Genomic DNA, 8,570 nt, shown 5'->3' on the forward strand with positions numbered 1-8,570 from the left:
TTGCCATGGGTTCAGATAAGGTAGAGGAGTCTTGAAAAATGTAGATGGAATGCAAGAACTGTTAAGTAGACTTCAACTTTGTCCTTGGAAGGTAGAAATGGTGAGAAAGAAACACAATAAGCCCACCTTGATTCAGTTGTTATACCCTGCAACAATGAAGTAGAATTCCAGTAGTCCTTGTGTTGTCTGTTCCCTGACAACCTTGGCCTACCTCAAATGGCTGACACATAGGGTCACAATCGGCCCATCAGGCTAAGATCGATGAAGCCTCCCCAGTGAAGATTTCCACTTCTGGTTCCATCAAGAACCAAGAATCCAGTAGGACCGCTACATTGCAGGCCTGTTTCTTCAAGGGAGGGTGACCCTGGAGCTATTGCTGGGGCCACGTCTGAGGTAAGTGTTTTGCCAGTTGTGAAGGCCGTGATCAGGTGCCCGGGCAATTGGTTCTTTTAGTTCTTTTAGATCCAGAGACAATGAGCACGCCAGCAGGCGAGGAGATCTTAAGCTTTATTGTTAACTCTAGCAAACAGATTTAAACAGGAACATAAGAATTAGCAGATAGTATTAAACAGAAATACATAAGCATAGTATAAAAACAACATACCAAGCAAGATGATAAAACCCTTCTCCTCCTGTCAGGAGCTACCCTAAGGTGATAGCAGAGAGACCCCAAGATGGTTTAGATCAGGGTTCCTCAACCCTGGCCACTTTAAGACGGGTGGACTTCAACTCCCAGAATTCCCCAACAAGGCTGGCTGGGGAATTCTGGGAATTGAAGTCCACCCATCTTAAAGTGGCCAAGGTTGAGGAACCCTGGTTTAGATAACACAGCATCTAGTCCCAAGGCCTGTGCCCACGCTCCAAGACTCCAGGGGCAATGCCAGGGCTTTTTATCAAAGTCTGGCCCTGCCATCCCATGGCTCTGTTTTGGAGTCGGGCTGTGGGAGTGACCTTGACCAGATGTGATACCTGCTCATCGTGTGAATCAGAGCCTGTCTAGAGAAGCTAGTGCTTCGCCTAAACAACCCTCAGGGTCTCCCCCCCACTTCTAAGTAAAAGTGAAAAACAAGCCTGTGAGATGTTATGACTCAGAGTGAGCTCTCTTAATGGGTGCAGGAGAAATCAAACTATGTCACCTAAACTCTTCGAAATAACAACGGTCTTCCATGTTGCTACTACAGTAAGGTAATTTGTTTTTCAATCTATATGGCTGCCCACTCCACAGTGGACAAGCACCATCTTGCTGTGGCTAATCTTAACCTTGTTTCCACCTCTCCAGACCTTCGCAGCCTCCAAATCCGGAGTTAGAATTTGCCAAGGATCTTCAACATATTCTGGGGTGGTGATGTAAAGCTGAATATCAACCACATACTGATGATAGCTCATCCCAAAATGAAAGATGACCTCTCCCAGGGGCCTCATACGGGTGTTAAGGAGAAGCAGGGGGATGACAGCCCTGTGGCATCCTGTGTTGGAGTAACCACAGACTTAACTGCTCCTCCTTCACTACTATGGGTCTTTTTCACCTCTTTCAACAAACCCTGATTCTTCACAACAGGCCACATCTTCCCATTACATGTCTATCAGCATTTGCACATTTAGTAAACATTCTCCCAAGGTATTCAAATGGATTTGTACTTCTTCACCTTTATGTGTAACTTGCAATCATATACTCCATTTTCCCTACCCAATACAAATACCCAGGTCTTTGATACATTGATTTTCGGATCCATACTTCTCATTGCATCATGAATCTATCTAACTTAAACTGCAAATCTTTTGGGTCCTCTGTCAACAACGTGGCATTATCGCATACAGAAGTACAGGCACATTCACCTTTCAAGTGAATACACACCTCCACCATCAGCAGTATTCCTTATATATAGCTATACAGCCAAGGGAACAACTTACTCCCTGCTCTGTGTTGAAGCATCTCCTAAAGACTCCATTTATTTTCACATAGGGTTTATTTCCATCATCCACTGCTTTTATTTGGCAACCAACCTGCAATTCCACACCATGCCATATTTCAAACCTTCTCAAACTCTGCTCTCTGCAGCTCCTACCTGGTATAAAGCCACAATACCCAAATTTTGCTCATTACAGGCAGTCTTAGCTTAATGACCACTCATTCAGCAACTGTTCAAACTTACAATGGCGCTGAACGAGTGGTACGATGGGTCCTCATAGTTCTGGCCATCACAGCATCCTCACAGTCACCTGATTGCAATCTGGGCACTTGATGACTGGCTTGCAATTACACCATTGCAGCATCCTGCAGTCATGTGATCGCTATTTGCGACCTTCACCGCCAGCTTCCAACAAGCAAAGTCAAGGGGGAAGCCAGCAGGAGGTCGCAAATGGAAACTGTGATTTCATGCTTAACAGTATTGCAGGATTCACTTAATGATGGCAACCAGAAGTGCTAGAACTGCCATTGCTAAGTGGCACAGTCACGTGACATTGCACTTTACAACCTTGTCGCTTAGTGATGGAAATTCCAGTCCCAATTACCGTCATTAAGTGAGGACTACCTGTATTACTTCTACATTTTCAGTCAGCTTTCCAGAAAATATCTTCCCAGACCCAAATGAATGCCCCTGTGGTTTTAGCATTCACTCTTGTAGAGGGGAACAATACTGTACTAGTATTCTTTCAATTGTTAGGCCTAGCTTTTTAAAAATTTCCATTAAATGTGTTCTGCATTGTACCTGGCTCTCATTGAACATATTTTTGCAATCATCTTTTCCTCTCTATATCCATTATATAATATATTTCAGCATTTTTTCTCATCCGTACCCCTTCATCCTGCCACCAAGCATACTTTTTCATACTTCTCATTTGCCTAACTCCACATACTTCTGTGGAACTTAGTCACATAATCCTTCTTACTCTGTCCCAAATGGCTTTCTCTTCCTCCTTCTTTATGGCCATTCCATTCATTTATTGGGAGATGGATCTATCTTTTAATACTTTTTCAGAGAGACATCATGTGATTGATTATGTACCGTCAAGTCAGTGTCAACGTTTAGTAACCGCATAGATCTTCTCCATGACGATCTGTCCCTAACCCAGTCCTTCAGGTCGTCCAGCAGTGCACCCATCACTGTTGTAATGGAGTCCAACCCTCTTGCTGCCGGTCGTCCTCTTCTACAGACATCATGGAGACATCATTTATTTGTAAAATTTACACTTGTGCTCCTGACCAAGTGTGCTTGGTGGAATGATATCATCAAACTTATATCTTAAATGGAAAATCTTGGTTCATATTTTACACTCCACAACCACCTTGAACATAATGGCTGTGTTCACATCGTACTCTTATCCTGGTTCCCGAATTAATCCATTGTTTGTTTCTGCAGGATACATTAAACCATAAACAAACCAAGCAGGTTTGCACTATAATGCACTGCTAAAAGTCCCAAGGCCAATACCAAGTTTTTCATGAGCAAATCTAGCCAGTGGGTTTCTGTTGACCAGATTTAGCATGTTGTATGAACTAAGCTTTTACACGCAACTCGGCAGAAGTAGAGTTTGCAGGAAGCCAGCGCCATGAAACAGAGAGCATCAATGATCAGCCTAAGGAAAACTGGATTCCCAAGAGTAAGTATGAGGGCCAGAAGAATTGAGGAAGGAACACATTGTGGAGGATATGATGATTGGGCGTTAGAACTGTCAATCAAAGCACAGCAATGCACAATATCTTCTCCCTATTTATATTCTGAAGGGAGGGCCAACTTAGGGGGGAGAGGTGCGGAGGGGGAGAAAGAAAGAGGGAGATTACCAGAATGTTATATAGGTAGTCCTTGATTTATGACCACAACTGGGACCAGAACTTTAATTGCTAAGCAATGCAGTTGTTAAGTGAGTCACGTCCGATTTTACGACCTTTTTTGCCACAGTTGCTAAGCAAATCTGGCTTCCTGCATTGACTTTGCTTGTCAGAAGCCTCCTGGGAAGGTCGCAAATGGCAATCACGTGACCCCAGGACGCTGCAACCATCGTAAATACATGCTGGTTGCCAAGCGCCTGAATTTTGATCATGTGACCACGGACACTGCAACGGTCATAAATGTGAGGACCAGTTGTAGATCACTTTTTTCAGCAGCATCATAACTTCGAACAGTCACAGACAAATGATCATAAGTTGAGGACTATCTGTGTGTGTGTGTGTATCAATATAAGCAATAGCTTATATATAAACAAAATCCCCTCTGATCCCTCTGGGTGGTCTGTGTCTTCCTCAGTCTTGGGTCCTCCACCAGAGGCCTGGGAGTTAGAGGGTCCTGTGCAGGATCTGAGATGTTCCTAGCCCTGCACTCTTCTGGACAGAGAGCTCGAATGGGGTTCCTGGGATCTGTGGGAGCCCCTCTCCCAGCTTAGGTGTCACAGCCCCCAGTGCTCCGACCACCACTGGGACCTCTTGGGCCTTGACTTTCCACATCCTCTCTAGTTCCTCCTTCAGGCCCTGGTCCTTCTCTAGCTTCTCATCCTCCTTCTTCCTGATGTTGCTGTCACTTGAACAATGAGATGTTCTGGAATTCCCATTTTCTGAAGGATATGCCACAGCTTGACATGGATGACACAACTGAAGGCCTTTCTAGAACCAATTAAGTAGATATTTACTTCTTTTTGGTATTCTTTGGCTTTCTGTTATCCAGCACGCATTAGCAATAATGTCTCTTGTTCCTTGGCCTTTTCTAAGGCCAGCTTGAACATCCGGCATTTTCATTTCCCTGAGGGCCTTACTCTGTGTTGGATGATCCTAAGCATGATTTTGCCAGCATGTGTAATTCAGGATGTCATATGATACTTTGCACATCCTGCTAAGTCTCCTTTCTTTGATATTGGTATGTAGACTGACCTCTTCCAATCTGTTGGCCTCTATGGTGTTCTCCAGATTTGCTTGCATCGTTTGGCTAGAACCTCTACAGATTCTTCTGTTGCTTGCTATGTTTCTGTAGATATTCCATCAGTTCCTGTAGCCTTCTGACTTGGTAATGGCTAGAGTGGTGACCTAATTCCATTTTCTAATACAAGAGGTTCCTGTAAGTGGGGAATATCTTCTAGGTTATCTTGGATGTTGACATCTCTGCTGTACAGAATTTCAATATACTCTTTCCATTTTTGTTTGATCATCTTGGAATCAGTTACTATCTATACACTGGTGTCCTTTAGCATACCAGTTCAAGGTTGGAACCTCCTTCTGAGGTTGACGATCTTCTGGAAACTTTCCTTCTACTTCTCTGTCTGTTTTCCTCTTCAATGTCTTTACCGCTTTTTATCTCTTCAAACAGCCCTCTGAAATTCTTTCTTTCCTGAGATACAAGGAGTTTCATCTGCAATCTCGCAAATTCAGATGAAAGAAAGATTTGTTTTCATAAAATAAATACTTGGTGTGCATGGAATTCTCTTCCCTACAGCCACTAGGTGTCGCTAAAGAGATGCATTTGAAATTTTTCTGATTAAAAAGGAACTGCAAATAGATTCTGAATTAATCCAAAAATCCCACCATTAAAAGGCAACTCAAACTGTCAAACTACTGAGCAAAAATTCTTTTTCAGGATTGATGTTAAGGAAAACAGAGTGGACAGATATAGATCGGTGTGAGGTTGAAGCACAAGGTCCTGTAATACTTTTAGCTCTTCCTCAAGTCCTGCTTACATGAAGACAATTTACTAAGTGTTTTAGAAGGACATGTCCTCATGATGTCACTTCCATTTCATTCTCAGCTGTGACAGCTTCTTTTATATCTTTTAACATTTTTCCAAGTGGGTGAATACAACTATTTCTTTGGAAAGTTTGAAGAATATCAACATTAGCCATAAAAGTGGGAGTTGTTTTTTTTTTTAAGGCAGATAATTATCTCTATCTTATCCTTCCCCAACCTAGTATCTCAACCTAATATGGGTTGGAACCTCAACTCCAGGAATTGCTAGTCATACTCTGAGAATTCTAGAAGATGGCATTTCAATCAATTTGCAATACCCTAGTTAAGGAAATCTATTTTATCCCCTAAAAATGGGACTTGAATTTGTAGGGATAATAGGACCCTCAAACACTAACTTCTCAACTTGGTCTCTTCCTATATATGTTGGGACAGTTGTAACTGGATAGTTGAGGAAAGGAGCGCTAGTTAATTCCACCCAGAATGTGTCTACTGACTCTTTAATTACTCCAGCATTACACGCCAAAAAACATCCATATTCCTCTTTCCTTCCACTCTTGGCTTTGTAAGATGCATTCCAATCATTGCTGCTCCAAACAGCAACTTGATTTTATATGTGTAATAAAAGTGCATCAGCCGTTGTTATTTATCTGCACTAGTATCCTTCTCTACAACCTGACTGGTCCGTTTACTGCTTTTGTATTGATCAAACTCTGAGGCTAATTTCATTAGGTCTATCAGGGCATCAGCCACCGCTGTTTTGGAAGGATTCCAGCTGAAAGCTGGCAGGAACTCAGGGATGTGTCAGCTGCCTGCAAGTTGCTTAATACTAATACTAATAATACGAATAATAATGTATTAAATTTATGTGCTGCCTCACTCCCAGCGACTGCTTCTTCTTTTTTAAATAACTGTATTAAATGTTAAAAACAGAAAGATAGAAACTAACAAGAACTAATCATCAAGAAAAAGAAGAGAAGAACGAATAAAGAGAAAGAGGGAACGCAGAAGTGCAGAGAAATAAAGGAAAAGAAAGAAAGAAACAGAAATGCAAAAAAAGGATGACTTCCGACTTCTTTGACAGCAGATATAAGTAAAAGATATATTAAAACTATACTAAACCTCAAGCAAATGTAGATCCAAGCTGAAGCAGAATCCAAATCGTTGTATACAAAGTTGGAAGCCAAATGTTTGATATGGATGTAAGAAGTTCTATAGCCACTTTTTCAAGGGAGGAGAGTGCAGGTTGTTTTTGGAGGGGAGAGTGTGGGCTGCAGTGGGAAATGCAAAATGTCATACACACATGGGTAGGATCAACATCTTCTGGGATTTCTTAAAAATTCTTTAGATTTTTAAAAACTTATTTAGGTTTTTTTGGGTTTTTTTACTATATTTTTGTGGTTTTCCTACCATAAAGTAGCAGGAAACTGCTGCTGATCTTTGGCTGTTGGAGTCAGAGGGAGCTCCAAGAGCAATACAAAAGGATCTGCAGCTAGCCTTGGGCATTCATTTGCCTAATCCAGTTTTACTGTATAAGGCATGGTTGTTCAAGTTCCTCTTGTATGATATCAGGCATTATTAGCTGACCTTGGCTGAGCTCTCAGCTGAGATCAAAAAGCTAAGCTGAGTCTTGTTTCCAATAGAAGAGAATCTATGTAGCTCAGGGTTGAACCGTGGAGTCCTTGAGGTTCTCTGAGCTTGGCTGTTTTCTTGCAAACATTTCATTGCCTGGCTAGGTAGCATCTTCAGTGCTAGAAGGGAGTGGGGTTTGCTCTCTGTTTATATATTATGGCCTGCCCTGCCAGTGTTGGTGGGGGTGTGGGTTTGGTTTTGTTCTATTTTTTTCCTCCGGTAGTTCCTTGATTAAGGTATTGTTTACTGCTTGTATGTCTGGTGATAATCTTGGTGTTAATCTCTGCTTATCGGGGTGATGATTGCTGGTGAGGAGAAGTTCTGGTCTTTTGTTTTCCTTTCTTTCCTCTCTTCTGAATAGTGTGTAGATGATGTTTACCTCTATGTGTCTGTCGATGGCTGCCTTGTCTGAGTGCCAAGCTTCCGGGAATTCCCTCGCATTTTTGGATTTAGCTTGGTCTAAGATGCTGACAGTCTCCCAGTTGAAACTGTGGTTGAGTCTGTCCATGTTGTGAGATTAAGGAGTTTTCATCGTGTCTTCTGACTGCTAGTTGGTACTCGTGGATGCGCTCTGCAAGCCTTCTGCCTGTCTGTCCTACGTAGTGGCTGTAACAGTCCTTACACTGTATGTTGTAGATGACTCCTGTTTTTTCTTCTTGGGCTACTGGTCTTTTGGTTTGCTTAAGATGTTTTGGAGGGCTTTAGTTGGTTTGTGTGTTACAGTGATGCCATGTAGTCTGTTGGTGGTTTCTGAGATGTTTCTGATGTATGGCAGTGTGACCTTTTCATAGCTTGTGTTGGTTGTGTTGTAGTAGGTTGAGTGGCCAGGCACTTTTTGATAAAGTTGCGTGGATATCCGTTTTGTTGGAAGGTGTTGAATAGGTGGTCTATTTCCTTTCTCTGCTGTTCTGGGTTGCTGCAGTGTGTTTGTGCTCATCTGAATAACATTTTTATGCAGCTCCTCTTGTGGGAGGTTGGGTTGTTACTTTGGTCATGGAGTACTTGGTTAGTGTGGGTTGTTTCTCAATAGACTTGGGTTTCTAATTTCCTGTTGTTTCCTCTGCTGATGAGGATATCCAGGAAGGGTAGCATGTCGCTGTTTTCTTCCTCTCTGGTGAATTTTATTCCTTTGAAGGGGTTGTTGATGGTTTCATGTGTCTTCTCTAGTTGTTCCTTTTTTATTATAACAAAGGTGTTATCTACATACCAGATCCATACTTTGGGTTGTATGCGTGGAAGTGCTACAGTTTCTAGGCGTTGCATTACAGTC

Source organism: Python bivittatus, unplaced genomic scaffold (assembly GCF_059951505.1).
Source record: "Python bivittatus isolate LINGU-HERP-01145 unplaced genomic scaffold, Pbiv_v1 ctg000700_np1212, whole genome shotgun sequence".
In the NCBI taxonomy this organism is placed as follows: domain Eukaryota; kingdom Metazoa; phylum Chordata; class Lepidosauria; order Squamata; family Pythonidae; genus Python; species Python bivittatus.